This window comes from Notechis scutatus, chromosome 1, assembly GCF_049901735.1.
Source record: "Notechis scutatus isolate UNSWTSFEM ecotype Mainland chromosome 1, rNotScu1.2, whole genome shotgun sequence".
Taxonomy (NCBI): domain Eukaryota; kingdom Metazoa; phylum Chordata; class Lepidosauria; order Squamata; family Elapidae; genus Notechis; species Notechis scutatus.
This window is the reverse complement of record NC_142009.1, coordinates 83,050,115-83,069,569: the sequence shown is the minus strand read 5'-3', so window position 1 is coordinate 83,069,569 and position 19,455 is coordinate 83,050,115. Positions and strand designations below refer to the sequence as shown.

The window sequence follows — 19,455 nt, the reverse complement described above, 5'->3', positions numbered from 1 at the left end:
GTAAACCCAAGTTCTTAAAAAATTAAGCTGTTCTTCCAGTTTGAAGTGGATGCTGGCCATATTAAAATCTCTCTCTCCCGCAGTCCTCAAATCAATTCCTGGCTCCATCACCTTTGGAGTGTGACACAAAGGCAGGTACCACCCAATGGAAGGTGCGTCTGACTTATATAGAAAATAAGAAAGAAACATAAGAATTCCACTGATGCATTATAAATAAGAGGATCTCCTGTCCAAACATGCATATTTGTCTCTTAGGTCTTGAGCACCATCCTAATTCATTAATGGGAGAAGCAAATTAGCATACAGGGACCTCCACTTTTTCTTAAAATAGAAATAGTATGTGTGCTAAGAGGCATGCAGAGGGCCTAGATGAGGCAAAGGGGAGAAATGGAAATATGTAGAGTCTGACCCTGGTGACTTTGGAAAGCTAAGCAATAAAAAAAACTTGGTGAGTGCTTCAGGGGAGACCACTCTAAATCCCAACTTTTAAGCTAGACCAAGTAACTGAAAATTTTTCCCAGAAGTAGACGATAGCAATTCTCCCATATTATTGGAATTATCTTTTTTTAAAAAATTTTCAAACTAAACTTTCATAGCCTGGAGATACCGTGTTTCTCATATAATAAGGCCGGGTCTTTTTTTTTTTGATCCGCAAAAAAATGGCTAGGCCGTCTTTTCGGGGGTGACTTAATTCCCTCCCCCTTGCATCTTCGGGCGGGCAGCGACGGCTTGGATGTTGACCTCGGCGTTGGTGGGGCACTTCGTATTGGGGTCAACACAGGCAGCACCATATCTGGGTGTGCAACAAAAGTACTTCCTAACGGCAAGCCCCCCCACCATTCCCCCTCATTTCGCATGTTTTAATATAGGCCTTAATTTGGGGGGAGGGGCTTAATTTCATTTCATGCCTATAAAACATGCTGGGACTTCCTATTGGGGGAGGCCGTATTGTTGGAGAAACAGGGTAGATCTCTGTTGACTATGGCAACTATCTGACCCACCCCCTATCATAATTTTCAAAATATATTAGCCACTCAGGTATCACTACAATAAATACAATATGTTCAAACTAAAGAGATTTCATGAATTTTATCTCTTGACAATTGGATTAAAAACAAAAGTATAAAATTGGTTATACTGCACCAAAAGACACACACACACACACACAGGGAGGGAGGGGGAAGAAATGTCTTCAAAACAAGGGGAAAGTGTAATATGGGTTTCGTCCTCAATTAACCATCCATTTATTGCCTTTTCTGTGTTTGCTGTGTTACCAGAAAGGGATTTGTTCCTAATTGCTATGCGGTTTACACTGGAAATGTTCTGCTAAGGACAGTTTATTCCTACAGTGACTTGGCTTAGTATTATTGAGATGAATATATTGGCACCCAAAGGGATTTATTAGCAAACAATGAAATTAGTGTTAGAGGCAAGATTGCTCATGCCAGGCAGTATTTGTTAACATTAAGGAAAATTGATTAGCAGTTATTAGGGTTTGCTCTTCTAGAAGCCCTTCTGCCTTCTTCTTTTTTTAGAGCAGTCATTCCAAATGCATATAAATTTTAATAGTTCATTCAGAAACCCAAGTTGTTTCTGTTGTGTTTATCCATATGATAACCAATTCTAGCTAGTACAAGACAATTCAGGGTTTTTAGTTGGGGCCTAATGGAAACTCATAAAAATATCTGATGATGTTTGTGGCCATCAAGGCAGAAACTGCCCATGTGATGATGGTTTTCATGTAGGATGAAACACTATCCTGGCTATTCCCAATCCAGTGCCCTCAAATTTCTAAGCTACTTGAGAGCGGGAGAGGGAGAGAGAGAACTAACCTGACAAATAGGAATGATATTGCTAGGGTAAGTTGCTCTACATGAAGTAGACCTTGCATAGGATGACCAACACCGAAAAGTTATTTCAAGCAGCTTACATGTGACTCCTGCAATGTATCCTTCAGCTTATGATCACAGATCATAAGAAGAACTTGTAAAACAAGTACACATGATCATTTCATTCAGAGACAGAGGAAATTTAGAATTTACGTTAAACATTCAGAGACTTGAATGATTGGAGAAACTGAGCATCTATAGAATAGAATAGAATTAGAATAGAATAGAATAGAATAGAATAGAATAGAATAGAATAGAATCTAGTCCAGCGTCCTGATCAAGCAGGAGAACCTATACCATTTCAGATAAGTGACTATCTAGTCTCTTCTTAAAAACTTCCAGTGATGGAGCACCCACGATTTCTGGAGGCAAGCTGTTCCACTGGTTAATTGTCCTCAATGTTAAGGAAGTTTCTCCTTAATTCCAGGTTGCTTCTCTCTTTGGTTATCTCCAACCTTTGTTTCTTGACCTGCTCTCTGGTGCTTTGGAGAATAATGTGATTCCCCTCTTCTTTGTGGCAGGAGTTCTGGCATATAGGTGAAGTTGATCTAAATTATCTTAGGAATTCCTGCATATACAATTAGGAGCACTCTCTGAAACAATGTCCATGTACAGGTTGATAAGCTCTTGCTTGATCTTTCCAGATTCTTTTGGGATGGTAGGAAGTAGACTTTAGGCAGCTTACCAAAACAAAAACAAAAACACCCCCAGTACCTTAGCACCACTTTGGGGGTTCAACATTCCACTGAACATGTTCTCTGAAAGTGAGCAGCAATGGTGTGCTAAAAAAACCAACAACAACCTCAAATCAACAATGAAATAGGAAAGGAGATGGTAGAAACACACAGAGTGGGAAGAGACAACATGATGGCTAGGCTGCTACTCACCTTGTGTGACTTTTGAAGCAGGGAAAGGAAGACAAGTTTTGGGGAAAGAGAAGGAGTGGGGCTTGATGACTATCACTTTTCACATGTGCTTTGTTTTGAATATTTTTAGGTGGGCAGTTATGATGATATCAGTACAGGGATGTCTAGAAGAAGGGAGTCAATAAACTCAATGTAATTAAACACAAGACTAAAAAAACAGGTGAAACTTCAGTCACATGGTTGTAGCTGCTATCTCAACATTTTTGACTCCTCCTGGGAGATACCCCGTATCAGTGTGTGACACAAATGAACTGCTTGAGAAGAAGCAATGTGTGATAGATACATATATATGGTACATCTGGGATCCCCAATCCCTGGTCTGTGGACCGGCACCGGTCTGTGGCATGCCAGAAACTGGGCCACGCAAACAAGCAAAGCCCCATCTGCGGGATACAAGCAGTACACGAAACCACACCCCCTCTGGTCCTCAGAAAAACCTCTCTCCACGGAACCGGTCCCTGGTGCCCAAAATGTTGGGGGGGCCACTGTGCTACATCATAAAGCTACATTTCCATGTAGTTAAGATCAGCTGCAGGTTCCTGGCAGTATATGGTCAGATGCAAAACTGATTTGGTTGACATTTAGAATTACGTTTTGTTGCACTCTTTTCTTCACACAGTACAAGATTCTGCTGACAGGCAACAATGCTTTTGTCATTCTAGCCTCTGCCTACGTGGAGAGAATTAGTCCAACAGTATTTCTCCTGCAATAATAAGAAATATCTTACGTACAGCTTGCCATCGATTTGCAAAATTCCAGGATGTGGACCACAGTTCACTGGTCTTTTTTTGGCTCTATTTTAAATCTCTATAGGAAGGAAGTAACTTATGGACAGTGAGAGACTACGGGACTTACACAGTTAGTACAAATGACAAGCAAGTTAGCTATATTCATTGTCAGGGAAACTATGGTAAGAAGACAAAGTAATATGCAATTTTAAAATTTTATTCTTAAAGAAGTTAAAATTGTGAGAAAATTGTTCAGCAGCATGAAAGAGAATTAATATAGTTATGTATATGCCGTTAGATATATATAAACACACACACATACACAAAAGGGAGAGAGAGAGGGAGGGAGGACTTATTTATTTAGCATGTGGCAAATATAGATTACTATGGACTTAGAGTGGTTCAAATGTTAATATCCAGTCCACCCAGCCATTCAAGGATAGGGTGGTCTATGTTGAAAAAAAAAACCAGACATTGTAAGCTCTTGATGGACATTCGGTCACAAAGTGATGGATATTTTGTCGAGGAGCACCACAGTCACACTGAGGGGTAGAGACAAGACTCCACTTAAACAATGAGTCCTGGCAGACACCATGTTGGGTACAGATCCTGTTTAGATTTGACCGATGCTGGCTAGGAAAGTCAACCTGGCACCTTTTGTGTAGGGTCATCTATGTAACTGCCTGTATCTGGGCATTCAGCAGTCTATTTGGCTTTCAGCTGTGTGTTGATGTCAAAGTTATTAGACAGCTATTAGGAAGGAAGAAAGGAAGGAAAGGAAGGAAGGAAGGAAGGAAGGAAGGAAGGAAGGAAGGAAGGAAGGAAGGAAGGAAGGAAGGAAGGAGTCTATATTGCAACAGCTTATTTGGCTCTAACTCCCTTTTGCTGTAAACAAGAAAATAGAACCACATTTTAAAGGCAAATAAACAGGGAAAAAATCCATCATAATACGTACTAGTTATTTGCTTTTTTTTTTTTTTTTTTTTAGAAATTTTAACGTTTTGCAACTTTGTCCACATTTGGGATAGCTACTTTAGGCATGCTCAAGGGCTTCCTTGAGCCTCTGGGGAATTTTGAGAAACTGTAGCATACTATAATACAAAATGCAATTGAAATTCTCCTAAGCATCAAGAGATTTGCTATGTGGCATGTAGCAACATAAGCAGATACATGTGGGGAATAACACGATGTCCATAGCGCCCTGGATTTCAGCCTTCATATTCATTCTGTTGTTTTCTCTAAAAATGAACAATAAAACTTTTTCAGATGTGCAGTCTTCCTTTCTTGGAAGAATAGTAAACCTTGTCTTAAAGCTTAATGGAGCTAGAATGGAGTTTGAAAAAATAATAATCACTAAACCAAACACATAATGAATGATATTAATGGTGGCAAATTAATGTTTTAGGTAAGATAAATGGAGAAAAAAAATACTCAGCATGCCTCTAAGCAGGTAACAGAAGTGGGAAAATTGGAGGTTAATCGTGTTTCTCCATTTAAATAATATAATGTAAATATTCAAGCTAAAGAAAGTGTCAAGAATTCTGGGAATTTTAACTCTAGCAAATTTGAAAAACACTGGACTAATTTGATCCAGTGTTGCTTTATTGCCTTTATTCTACACCAGTTCTGATCTTGAAATCACAACTACTTTCCTTGTATTGAGGTTTGACTGAATCCTTTCTGTATTAATGCTCCTACTTTGAGAAACACAGATCCAGGCATGTCCTGCTTTCTGTTACAGATGATATCATTACAGGTAAAACGAAGCCTGTAAGATTTACCCAAGCCCTTGGTTCATAATGTTCAGTTTTAAATAGGTGGCAATTGAATGTTAATTGTGATTTTAACTGACTTTAATTGACTTTTAATCCACTTGTCCTGTTTTGAATACATTATTATTTACTTTGTGTTTAATGACTGTGGATTTTATTTTCTCACATTTTGGAGTCAATCCGTAGCTGATTTTGGAAAAGTAGGATATAGATTTATGTCCATGAAGTTTTCTTGGCAGCAATATGTATGTGGGTTGCCACCGTCTTCTTCGCCACCGTCTTCTTCTGTGGGGTTTTTTCAACTTCCAGTCTAGTCTGGGGAGGTGTCCCTTTCTAGCACTAACCAGGGCCTTTTAATCCAAAGGATTGTACAGCTATTTAATTCTAATTGCTGCTTGCTTCTGAGTCTCGGGTTCTATCTTAAGTGTTTGTTATATTAACATATCAAAAGCCCTAGAAGTATTTCTTTAAAAGGAGGGAGAAATAGGAGGAAGGAAGTTATGCTAACAAGTGTTATTCTACCACACCTATAAGCGTTGCTTTCCCAAAGCAGAATTGGATACATCTCTGTTTCAAATAACCATACAAGGTATTCAAAACTGATTCGGGACAGCAAATGGATGCCTGGATTTGAAACAGTGGAGATCATTTCATCAGCTGCCCCAAACAATGGTGGGATTTAATCTTACATAGGGAATCTTTCCAAGTATGAATGAAATCTGGGACTGGAAGATTTAGATTTCAAGCATTACCATTTTGTATCATGAAGTACCAAATGCATGATTGAACTAGAGATCATCCCTGGACTTCTTCCTAATTGCCTTTCAAAGCTAAGAAAGCCATTGGTGCATAATGCTTCCCCACATTTTCCCCAGAACATAAGTATTGCAAGAACATATGGAAGGGACTACTAATATGGTTAGATTTCCTCTCATAAGCCTCCCTCCTTCTTGCAACTGGGCAGCAAATCCCAAAAGTGTGGAGCTGGAAGGACCAAGGAAAATTTAGTCCAATCTTCTGCAATGGGAAAGGAAATTAGGTTTGTTTGTTTATTTATTCATTCATTTATTTGTTTGTTTATCATATGGCACATTCGCATCATATTTCAATTAAAAAGAATATAAATATATAAAACATAGAGTATAAAGTCTGAAACCTTAAAAGGAAGATTCCAAAGGTATATCCAAGTTACAAATATAATTTTTTACTTCATTTGTCGCAGCCAGAAAATCATCAAAATCTCTATTACAGGCCCTGTTTTGACACCGTATATTATGTCTTGGATAGTTTGTTTTTCAGCCCCACAGTCACAATTCAATGATGGCGTTTTGCCCCACTTATAGAGGGCATCTGCCATGTCTAGTGCGAATTCATTTCAGTGTTGTCCGTACTACATGAGGCTGGTCAAATCCAGGCTTTTCCAAGGTGCAAGGAAAGCTTCAACCTTGGGTGGAGGGACAATTTTCTGTCCAAGAAAACTACCATCACTACCTATGTGCTCTTAGTTTTGCTTCTTTGGTTTTCTTATAGGAACTCATTTCTGTGCTAGCAGAGTAATGTGCAGTGGAACCCTGTTGTCTTGAGCAACGATATTATGGTAATAACAGAGGAAGGAGTCCCATGACCTGCCCTGTTTCCACTCCTCAGTCTCCTAAAGTAAACCCTACCTCTGCTGAGAAATCTTTTAAAGAATCTCATTTTCAATCAGATAAATGCGTTACATATAATGTCTAGCAACTCACCAGTGTAAATGTGATTACTCATATTTGAAAGAATCTTTACTATAAGAAAGTTGGCCAGCTTATTTTTCTGCCGCTAAGAGGAACTGTTTATGGAATGGTTGAACATAACCTGTTAGTTATAAAAAACATATTAAAGACATAAGCCTACAAAGAAGGAAGTCCAGAAAAGAAGAGACCATTACAGTGAGGAAACAAAACCAATGTGTTAATTGTGCTAAGATAGAAATATACAATAGAACAATTTATATTTGCTCATTTCTTTTTCTCACTTGTGCTTCCTGCTTCCAGCCATGGTTATGTCTCCAAACATGCCTGCCCATCACTAATTACCTGCACTAAAGTGCAATTGAACACATTAGCCACTAGATGGTGCTTTGCAAACTCAAGGGTACTATCTTTATCCATCATTATTACACAGTACTGATTGTTGCTTGTTTTGATACTAGTTTTATTGGTGATTTCTTTAATACTATTGTAAAATATCCCAGGCCTACAAAGATTCTATAGCAAATACGTTTGCACAATATATGTATTTGATTTTTATATATTTATTTCACACACATTTTATTCTGAGTTATCTAGGTTTGTCACACTATTATAAAATCCCTACCATACATTTGTGGGATATATTTTAAACATTGCCATCAAGTATCTATCTCATAACCAAGTTGATGAAGCAGACCCATAGCTCAGTTATCTGAAGCAAGGGCCATGAACTACTTCTCTAAGATATTCCGGTAATACAGGCAATGTTCAGTTAGATGGCCTAGCACAGGGGTGTCAAACTGGTGGATGTATCATGCGCAGGCCACACCCACCCCAGCTCCGCAAATGGGAAAAAGGTTGCGAAACATCACATGATGGCAATGTGATGTGGCGAGTTTGGCACCCCATGTGCAACTTAATAAAAATGTGGCTTTTGCCATACATCTTTCCTTCCTTCCTTCCTTCCTTCCTTCTTTTCTTTTCTTCTTTTCTTTTCTTTTCTTTTATTTGGTGAATTATTCTAACCCATTTCCTGCTATTCATAGATATCTCTAAAGCTAGGTGTCACTGTGATGAAAAATATTCCCACGCTTGATTCTAGGAAATTAATAATTTTCTCCATTTCCTACATTAATGACCTTTTGAAGGATAATTTTATAACCTGCCCTACAGTACTGGTGAAAAACACATTTGCTGATAAGAGTTTCTCTAAAACCCACCTAAGTGAAGACTAGTAATTTTGCTCATTTCATAAGTAGTTAGGGCCATATTGTCGAATCTTTATATGGCAATTCGAACAGTTTAGTTGAAACAGGCCAGATATGAGGGAGAACATTATTGAGGCCACTGCCTCCAGCTGAAGAAATCAGTCTAATTCTCTTTTCAGGTTAATCACAAATGTTTCTTTAGTGGACAATAAAGAAAAAAACAATGGCTTTACTCATCCCTCCAATGTTCTGACATTCATTAAGAAATAAGATTTTTTTCGGATAAAAGGGGGGTTTTGGGGTTTTTTTTGGTTCAAGTAAGCTTAACATTAGATTTAGTAAGAAAGTATCCTGAACCTGTAAGAAAAGAAATAAGGAAAAGGTTTATTTATGGGAAATAAAATGGATTTCCTCTTTGGGGTAAAACACTAGTGTGCCTTTTGCAATTCTCTCTGAGATGGTTTGGAATAGCAACATTCAAATTGCAGGGATTTGCAGGCATGTAACATTCATGTGATTCAATATTTTAACATACAAAACAACACCTGCACAATATATGTCAGGGAAGTCTGTGTTATCTTGAGCATTTATATCAAAGAGGGACAAGCTGTGGTCTGTAAGTTGTTCATGGCTCCCACAGATTCTTACACCTTACAGAGTCACTCAGGATTGCACCACTGACATTCAGCAGCGCATTGTCAAATTAAAGCAGTGCAGTTTCTTTTTACACTTTCTGCTTTTACAAGTAAGCTGTAATTTATGTGGGCAGTTGAATCCTAATAAATGCAAAAAAATCCACCCCTAGAAAAATCCAGTCCCTTCTCCTTTGATAACACTGAAAGTAGAAAAATACTTTTATAAAAACTCAACTGCACTTTGCAGAAAGATTGGTCATCCGTGGTAGGTAGGGAGGAATATTTGGTCATGTAAGCCTTCAACCATAGTCCAAAGGGCAGGTGCTGTTTTTTACATCACCAAGTCTTAGGGCAATTCTTGTGTTTCATCAACCCTACTGTCCTTATTAGAGACATCAGCAATGGACATAAAGATCTCTTGTTTCTTCTCTGTCTTGATCCTCATGCATTGATCTTTTGTTGTCAAAATACGTTTACGCTTGCATATTTTGGCAAGGTGGTTATTTTCAAGGTGAAACTGCTTTTGTTAAGAGGATGGGTGCTATTTCTGCATTTCCACAACCCAAGTTTGCAATGTTTGGGTTTTTTTTTTAGGGTTGCCTGAGCCCCCATCTTTATTTTATGCAGCACACTTTGTTGAGGCCTAAAGTGTACAACATGAAACAGGTTGTGTAATGTTTAATTCTTTTGTAATGTCTAACACTATGAAAAATGATATGTCAAGTTCTACCCAGGACCAATATGCTAGAATGTATAAGTAAATTTTCTTGGCATATTTTGCCACTGAAAAAAAACCAGTCCATTTTGCCCATTAAACCCTCTTAGGCGAAGGCTAAATAAAAAGGCCCCAAAACGTCACTCCTTCTGAGGATTTTGAAGACCATAGATGAGGTACTGGGGAGTGCATGAGGCCCACCAGAATATTTTATTGTGTGACTACAAATTTTCTTAAAAACCTCTGACGAGATTAGTCAAGCTTATTCTTACTACTACTACATCCATCCTTTAAAGATAATAGCGCTGTGTATAAAACAGCACCCCAAGCTGAACAGACAATCATGACAGAAACTATTTCAAATGCTTTTGAAATAAAGTTAACTTATTAAGAAGTGCTTTTCTGTGATGCTTGATCTTTGACGGCTGTTTCACATATGGCAAGCATTCATAAGGTCTTATTTATAGTCAAGCGATGAACATGAATAGGTGAATTACCCAGAGCAATTACATAGTTTCTAAGAACTACCAGTCTATTGTATTAAAATTATTGTACGCTTTTACTCCTTCTTTAAATGGAGTTTCTTCTATTAGTAGTTCCTAAAATGGAATACAAAAATTTCAGAGAAATAACCAGCTCTCCTCCCTAATATGAGACATATGAGATTGTTGCTATCCAGTGGTTTGGGAATACTTGGATCTTTCCTGTCCTCAGCTTGATGATAAGTGATATATTGGATGGGAAATTGATGTTGGACTGGAAGGGCAACAGGACATCTGCGGAGAGAAGACCATGAGAAGGGGAATGGTGGCACAGAAGGTAGGATTTTAGAATTCTGCTCTGCTCCCACACCGGCCTCAAGATCCATCCTTGTTCTCAGGATACAATTTGGGGAAACTTCATAGCTAAAGAATATATCGCTACAACTTTAAAAGCACAACTACTGTGACATGGGAAAATACCCGAACAAAGCTGAATGCCATACATGTAAGTACCCGCGAAAACTTAAGAAAAATATATATATATATATATATATATATGTATGTATGTATGTATGTATATATGTATGTATGTATATAATTATATTTAAAATTATATATATATAATTTTAAATATAATTTAATATTAATAAAATGCATATATTTAAATATGTTTATAAGTTATAAACATGGATGCTTAACTGAAACTCTTAAGTGACTTTTGGATGCAACATAGACGTGTGTAGGATTCCAAATTCAGAGGAGAATTAAGCTGATTTTAAAGATTTGGGATATGGTCAATCAAAGCAGAGCTTCTCCCATGCAATCCAAATTCGAATCTGAATTCCCCAAAGCTTCATTAGCATTTGAAATTATTCAGAGACAAAGACAATGTGTCTCCTAATTGTGATGTATTACTCCTCCAGGAACTGATGCAAGGAAGGTATTAGAGTGGAGAAAGGAAAAATAGAGGATTGTAACTGACAGCTCATTGCAAATATTTTTAGTGGGACTCCCCACTAAAAGGAGAGATGCTAAAGTAATACTGTATATTGTAAGTTTTCCAGTATTGAGTGCTGAAGTTTGTTTTTAACTCTCTCTTAAGATCAGAAATATCAAGCATTTTGGTTGCTAATGAAAAATAAGGATCTGGGACACATGATCGTTTTCTGGAAAACCTTGGATGTTCATATGTTTCTTCTAGTGTGTCTCATTAGACATTTCTCAATTCTACTGTGTTTTCAACTGTTTGTCATTAAACATAACTAAGTAAGTTGTGTACTTGAGCTTTGAATTTTTGTAAGGTTTCTTGCCAAACATACCTCTGTTCTGTTCAATATTTACATACAAATAGTTCCCCAAAATATAAAAATGAAAGCGGTATAGAGAAAACAAATAACTTCCTTTGTTTGGGGATTCATTAAAAAAAAAAACCAGCTGTGTAGCTGTAATGGTATGTGGGAATGACCTTGAAGTCTGGGGAATGAGATACAACCAAGGGAACCTTCAGATAAAAGGCAGCTTAGCCCATAGCAGGAATGTGGGCAGGGCAAGAAGCTTAGAAGAGACCCTCCCTGGTTTCTTGGGCTATTAAAGACACATGCAAGTACTTTCAGATTTGCAAGGTTCTGCTAATGTAACATTACAATAAAATAGAATTGGGTCATGTTCTCTCTAATCTACCTACTATAGCTGACAGGAGCTATCTTTTTGAAATTCTGCCAAATTCCTAGTTAGGTTCACTTCTCATGAATGTTTTCAGAATATGCTGGTCTGTGACTATAATAAACTTGAAATATCCTCAAGAAGAGAGGGTATTTATTATTATTAATTACCAAAAAGGTATGTGCCACCCACAATGTCATATTTTACAATCATAAGCAGATTTCTTGATTGTCAGAAGGGGAATCTCTCCCCCCCCCAAAAAAAAACTCCAACAAATTCAATCAATAAATTAGAAAGTTATGGAAGAATTCATGTCTGTGCATTCATGCACACTTACCACTTTGAACTTTGGTAGATTCAGCCTTCTTTGAACAATCTACTATTTCTTCTGAATTTTATCCAATTGTCTGTAATTAGAAAAGTATTCTTTTTATTTCCAGGGGACATTAATGGGAAGCCCATATTGAATACCACAAGCACTTTGAAGTGGTTTGAAATAAATCAGGCTGTTTTGCACGTCACTGAATAAATTTTCAGCTGAATGATGAAATTGGTGCATGTTCCTATTGAAAAAAACATTACTTTGTCATGCTCAGAATCAAATTATTTCACAAAGTACTCATGGCGCTGAAAAATGTAAGGAAAGGCATCTTACATGCAAATCTAATTGCACTGCAATTGCAATTCAAGGACATATCCATGGAATTTTATTGGCAATGATTCACCAATACCACTTTCCATTATGTTTTTCAAATAACCTAAGGTCCTGGAATTCTTTTGTGGTCTCCCATCCAACTATTAACAAGGCCCAATCTTGTTTAGCTTTTTTCAGTCTGGACAAGGTTAGCCAGATGCTGCCACCTGGTGAAACACCAAAAACAAATTCTGACTCAATTTAATAAGAAAACAGTAACAAAATTAAAACATTACTCTGCTCGGTCAACCCCGCTGTGTTCTGTTTGGGCTCAATATGTCCTTTTTATGAATTTCCAATCAATCATGAACAGAGAATTTGTGCTGTACCAAAACTGAGCAGCTGAACTGATTTATAAAACTGATTTGGCCTGAAATCAAACTAAGGCATAAGTCATTTCTAAAATGAAGCAATTATTGCCTCTTCTTTACAGCTAGTTAATCATTTAACGAATTAAAGATATACATATTTACACATACTGTTTCTGGTATTTGAAAAAATCATGAATGAAGATGATTGTTCATTATATATAGAAACTTCTTTTAAATAAAAAATGTCATTCAGTGTTTGAAGGAAAAGACATCCCTCTAAACTATTATCACTTTTTTGAATCAGGCAAGAGAGAAACACTATTGAGCTTGTGACTGTATTGCAACAGAAACGGGTAGAACTAGTTTATTTGCTTAATCAACTGTTCTTCTTCAGCCATGCTTAAATATATGAGCTTTTCCATAATGCTGACTGAAAAGATTGCCAAAGATTTTTTTTTTTAGGATAGTTTGAAAGTATGGGTGTTTCTTTGTCCAAAATATGTGTGAGATTTCTTTAAAAATATACATGAATGAGAGAAGCCTTGCCCTTATTTGCCTGGAGTATGATGAAAAGTCACCCTTGCAAAAATAGTCTGGAAAAAAGATTCATTTAGGTTTTTTGTTTTTTTTTCAAATATGGTTTATTTTTCTGGACTACCAAAAGATTTGAATCCACAAAGATGGCTGCTTTCCTACAGAATGATTGTCCCTATAAAGTCTCTCAATTAAAAATATATTAATTGCATTAATTAATTAAAACCTGTTTAATGTAAAACCTGTTAAAACTATTTTGAAAAAAGTAGCTGTAGTGAAAACATTAAAGATAAGATTAATGCAAGAATGTTTACACATTTACTGTAAATGTATATACCAAATAATATAACAGAACTAACCAGAACAAAAAGGAGGAATGACTGAAGGACTAACTGGCAGATAGAAACTGAGTACATGTGGCAATTGCCAATTATGGTGTAACCCTAAAAATTTATGCAGGTATAAAATTATGTTATGGGAATTTTTTTATGTATTTCAGTGTGAAAAAATACTAGGATATTTGTTTTGTTTGGTAAGTTGCTCAGAAACTAAAATGCTATTTAATGGTTTTACCTACCACTGGGGAGGGAATTGGCATGTGGCATCTTTTCTGGGTTAATTTAATTGTGCTGGAAACTAATGTACAATGTTCCATCTTTAGCTTGGGCACAAAGATATTTGGAGTAAAACACACGAACACTTTTCATTCCAATGTCTAGAAAACCAACCAATTAAAATCATATGTCCTTGGTGTCCTGCATTTTATAATCCTGTCTGCAACTATCTGGAAAATAAGTGAGGAAGCCCCAGTGAGTTTGAGCCAATATTTCTTATCAGGAGTCTTAAATTACACATGCATATCAGTTTAAGTGTGGATATATGAAAGAATAAATGAATAAGTGAGTTTTCCTTGAATTTTAGAATATGCATATGCATACCTATTTATATATGAAAACATTAAATAATAACCACATGAAGTTTAACATGTATAATTAGTGTTTGAATACAGAAAAGAAGAACATCTAGAAGAAAATGTCAAAAAGGCTCAATAACTAAGATGAAGTATTCTCCTGGCAAGAGCTGATGGATTGCTTGGCAAGAATTTAGGTTACAGTTACGTTATTCTCTCTTCTACAAAGATGAAATATATACCCTTTCTAGGAGTTTGCATAGAATTCCAATTTGTTGTCGTTACAGAATATAATGACCCTTGGGTATACACCTGATTTTCCTACTAGAATTACTTACCAATTTTCCCCACTCTATCCGCTTCTAACCATGTAACAATTTTGACTTTTGTGGTATAGAAAAAAGCAACTGAAATATAAGAATGATTATAATGATGCTGAAAATTTAGAGACACCTGAAAACAAAAGGCACACTTTAGCATAATTGAGCCACCAGTAAATCTCACTAAAAATTAAACAGAATTTTGTCATACTTCCAGTTAAATCTACTTAAGTTATTCTTACAGTGTAATCTTATTTCTATCCCTGCCCATTCTGTAGTCCTTCCAATTTCAGTGGGACAAGTTTGCACATAACAACAAATAATTGTTTTCATAGTTGTAATTAATATTGCAGAGGTTGTAATCAAACTTCATATTCTATGGAGTTAATGGTGAGGGTGTTGTCAGGAACACAATAAACGTACCCATGGTATTGTTGTAGAATTATTTTTGTAATAGTACAATACAATCACTTTTTATAGTATCATTTTTTGATCGGGTAACGTGGTTACTGGTTGTGCAAATGCTATAAACATATCTTGACTTCAGAAAAGCCTCTCACAAAATATCCTGTTATATATAAATTAATAATCTAGTGAATATGGGCTGAATGACATGGAAATTATGTAGACCTAAAATTGACTCAAATTGTAATCCAAAAATGTTAATTCCTTATCTAGGTGGAGAAAACTATCAATGGTGCGATACATAGATCAATCTTGGGCTTATTGTATTCTTCAATATTTTCATTAGTGATTTGGGTGAAGAGGCAGTGAGAATGCATATCTCTACATGACCCCAAAATTAGATGGAATGGCTAATAGTCTAGACCAGTGGCCCCCAACCTTTTTTGTGCCACAGCCCGGTACCGGCATCACAAAATGATCCGTGACCCGGTACCGGCATCAGCACGCATGACAAGGCGAGCCGAGCGACCAGCCAGCCAGCCGTCCCCTGCTTCTCCCCGCCACCTTCAACTCCTCCTTTGTACCTTTTTTGTGCTTTTTTGTGCTTTCTTAATCTCCTCCACCATCGGGATGGCTCTTCATTCAAAGCCGCCCCCCCTTCGATGAAACTAAGGCGTGAGGATTCCTTCAGGACCCAAACGCCACTTTCCAACCGGAAAAGCTCACCCGGAAGCACTTTCTCGTCGAAACAAGATGGCGGTGCCCAGCAAACCGGCGGCCCTGTAGAAAATGATCTACGGACCGGTCCCAGTCCGGGGCCCGGTGGTTGGGGACCCCTGGTCTAGACTACTGAAATAAAAGTCAAAAGATTTGGGCAAATGGGCTGAAGGTAAAAGTATGAAATTTAATGGAAACAAGTATGAAGTTCTTTACTTGGGGGGAAAAGATCAAATGCATAGGATAGGGATACCAGGCTTAATAATGATCCTTGGACAAAAGAACTTGGAATAGTTGTTAACTGAAACCTGAAGATCAGCTTGTAGTGGGATTTGGCTACAAAGAAAGCAAATTCTGATGCTTTAGGTTGCATCAATGGAAATACAATTTTCAAATCACCAGAAGTAATAATTCCACTTCATTTTGCTTTAGTCACACTCTGCCTCGAGTACTGTGTCCATTTCTAAGCACCACATGTCATAAAAAAGATCTAGACTAGAGCAATTGGAACAGGTTTGAAGAGCAGTGAAAATTAATAGAAACTAAGTCCTATGAGGACAGATTAAAGGAGATGGGTTTGTTTTACCTTGAGATAAGATGACTAAGGGAGAATATTACAGCACTCTTCACATATTTGAAAAGATGTCATGTAGAAAAAAGGTCAAGATCTGTTCTCACTTACTCCAGAGAATACAATATGGGGAAATATTAAGTTATAGAGAGGCAGTTCTAACTGAATGTCAGAAAAAAAATATCTACCTAATAACAGCAATACAACAGTGAAACACATGCAGAGAGGTGATGGGCTTTTCTTCACTATATGTGTTTAAACAAAGAAAAACCCAGAAATTAAAATGAATTTCCGCACCGAAAAAGTTGAATTTGGCTGTCTAAAGGATCCCTTCCAATTTAATGTTTCCATGTTTTTAAGTTAATAGATAACTACATACTTTAAACTGTAAATTTAAAACCAAGATTGCTGTTTATTTTTGAGATAACATACCTCTCATTGGTTTAATTGGTGGATTAGAAATGGAGTCTTAGTAGATATCTCTGTACAGTGCATATTAATTGCATTAAAATAGCCCTTAATTTGTTAATGCTAATAGTGGCAAAATGCTATTATATAAATGCAAGTCATTTCTATACCTAATAATTTAACAAAATGAAAAGTAATCATTCTTTCGATCATCAAAGATGTTTTACATACACCAAATGTAATTCCATTGTTAAGGGACATAACGATAGTGCTGGAAATATTTTACTCTCTTCAGGAAATCCTTGCTGTGCATACAAATTAATAGAACATGTTGAAAACAGCCCTGTATATAATAATTGTATTAAGAGCATCATTAATGCAAATGATTATTAGGATTTTGAGACAGCTGGACACAGTAGCAATTTCAGAAATGTTGCTGCTACAGACTGCTGGTCACACATGCTGCTGAAAATGATACAATCAGCAAAAAGATATACAGTGTATTACTACTTGGCAACAGTGTTATTGACAGAACAAACTAATATTGGGAATTGAGAAAAGAAATTGTTTTGCGGTAAAAAAAATATTTATGTTACCAATGTGCTAAACAAACTGCTATAAGAAGCATGTAACAAAGTAAAAGTACTATAAATACACACTTCATATGCAACTATTTGTATCTGGAAATATAGCATCATCTGCAGAAGCAGCAATCTTTGCATCCAATTTAGAATAATTAGACCATGTTGATAATTTAAGTGGCCATTCTAGCATCCTTTTGTACTTGAAAGGGTGAAAGATCTAGATTAACATATTTTCAAAGGATGTCAGCCAATTTTAGTTGAGCAGCTGCCTGAGCTGCTTTTAAATCAATCAATCAATTAATGGATTAAAGTTCATTTTAAGCAGGTCAATACAAATGATACTTGATAGCTTTGCTTTATACATTGTACAACTTACCAGTTGCTGCTTTTATAGTATACCATTTCCATTCATGCCAAAGGATAAGGCCACCCAAAAAAGATGCAGTTGACCGGTGGGCTGGCCGCTGGCCAAATGGACCCCCCCAGCTTGGCAGGATAACCTACTACTTGTTAGAGAAATATTGTGCAATACATTCCTCAAAAGTAAGTCTAAGAGCTTTAGAATAATATATTCTAAAAATTATTGTATGAGGATTGCAGTCAGCAGAACAGTTCCATACTTAGAAATAAGCCCATATATTTATTGTAGCTCATTCCCAGGTAAATGGAGATATAGCAGCAGCCTTAGAAACAATTATGAATTTATTAATTGGAAGTTATATGCTATACTGAAATTTCTATTTAATAAAAAATGCAGGAGGCATGAAATAAATTTACTGTTAAAGATGTACACTAATAGTTTATAATAATATCAACCCTGAAAAATATAGCATTTGAACAAATTCTGATTATAAATGTAGAAAGTAAAAAGGACATCTTTATATCATGTTTTTATCTTTCCATATAATAACAAATGCAGGCATTTGTCTTACTGACCTAGATATTTCTCTCTAATCCAGCAAAGAAACCCATTATGCAAAAGTAGGTTGGATCAGTCCTTTGAATGAAGATCTCTTTATGCATATATTAAGAGCTTATCTTGAGCTGAGTAGACTTACATGCATGTCTTATCACATATGGTACTTGGACTGTACCTGTCTACTTGGTGTTCTGAGAGTTTGATAATTTATTCATGTGCCTAATCTTTTACTCAGTTTTGTGTACCTGGCGTGATAAATGACAATAGATGTGGAATAATTTATGGTTTGGTTGTTGTGTGGTAGTTGCTAAAAACTTTTGAAAGTTGGGTGACATTAAATTGAATAACGTAAATAAATAAATACCCCCATAGATAGGTTTAATGTCAAAATGAATTGGTTCTTTTTTCTTATTCACACTACGTAGTCAGTCCTTCCTTCCTTCCTTCCTTCCTTCCTTCCTTCCTTCCTTCCTTCCTTCCTTCCTTCCCTTTTCTTTCTTCTTCCTCTTTCTTACTACTTGAAATAACCTTGCTTGCCCCAGAAGAGAATAGCAAGGTGGTATATTTTAGAAAACCTTATCCCTTACTCCAAGGGAAAACATTTTCCCCCTCTCTTTTCACACGTCTTTGAATAAGAGAAAACAGGGAGAGGCAGCTTCCGTCCCTGGTTTTATCATGTTCTATGTCAGCTATCCTGATCCAGAAAGGAGGCTGCCATAAAGAAGCTGCGAATTGCCCCTCTCTCTTTTCCAGAGGATCCTCTTTGCCATAAGAGCTGCAGCAGGAGACGGAAGAGAAATCCAGTCCGCGTTTTCCACGTATACCAGGATAATCAGAGAGAAGTGGATAATAATTGTTAGAACTCGTTCTCCTCGCCTCTCCCTCCCTCCCTTCTCTCCCGAGCCATGCTGGGCCTGATAGGCTCAGCCAGACGTGTATTTACCCATATCCGGGCTAGAGAGGAAAAGAAAAAACTTTCATTTAGACTAAAAACAACAACAACAACAACAATAACTTTCACCATGAAATCACACAGCAGGAACAGGCATGGACCGTAAGGCATTCTTCAATTTCTGATCTCCATCAAGGACTTTGGGAGGAGACTTTTCTGTCATTTTTCCAAAAAAGAAAGAAAGAAAAAAGCCGCGGTTTGCGCGTGAGCGCGCGCGTGAGCGCGCTTGCCTGCAATAATCATACAGGCTTTCCCCTCCTCCCTCCATCAAATAAATCTCCCCCCCCCCGTCCTTTGGGGCCAGTTTGGAGTTTTCTTGCTCCTGTCAATTCCACACCCTTATTTGTTTTGCCAGTTTTTCTAAAGTGGGGGGGGGGGGGGTGTTG

General features: G+C 36.9%; 1 long non-coding RNA gene across 1 annotated transcript; it reads right to left on the bottom strand.

The window, feature by feature from the left end:
* Positions 1-4,554: 4,554 nt before the first annotated feature.
* LOC148132888 (uncharacterized) lies at positions 4,555-19,238 on the bottom strand. Its single transcript, XR_015750312.1, has 7 exons — positions 19,139-19,238; positions 14,532-14,600; positions 12,400-12,605; positions 12,082-12,307; positions 7,327-10,505; positions 7,058-7,166; positions 4,555-4,781 (listed from the first exon to the last, which is right to left on the bottom strand). It is a non-coding gene; the product is annotated as an uncharacterized LOC148132888 (long non-coding RNA).
* Between the last annotated feature and the right edge of the window lie 217 nt (positions 19,239-19,455).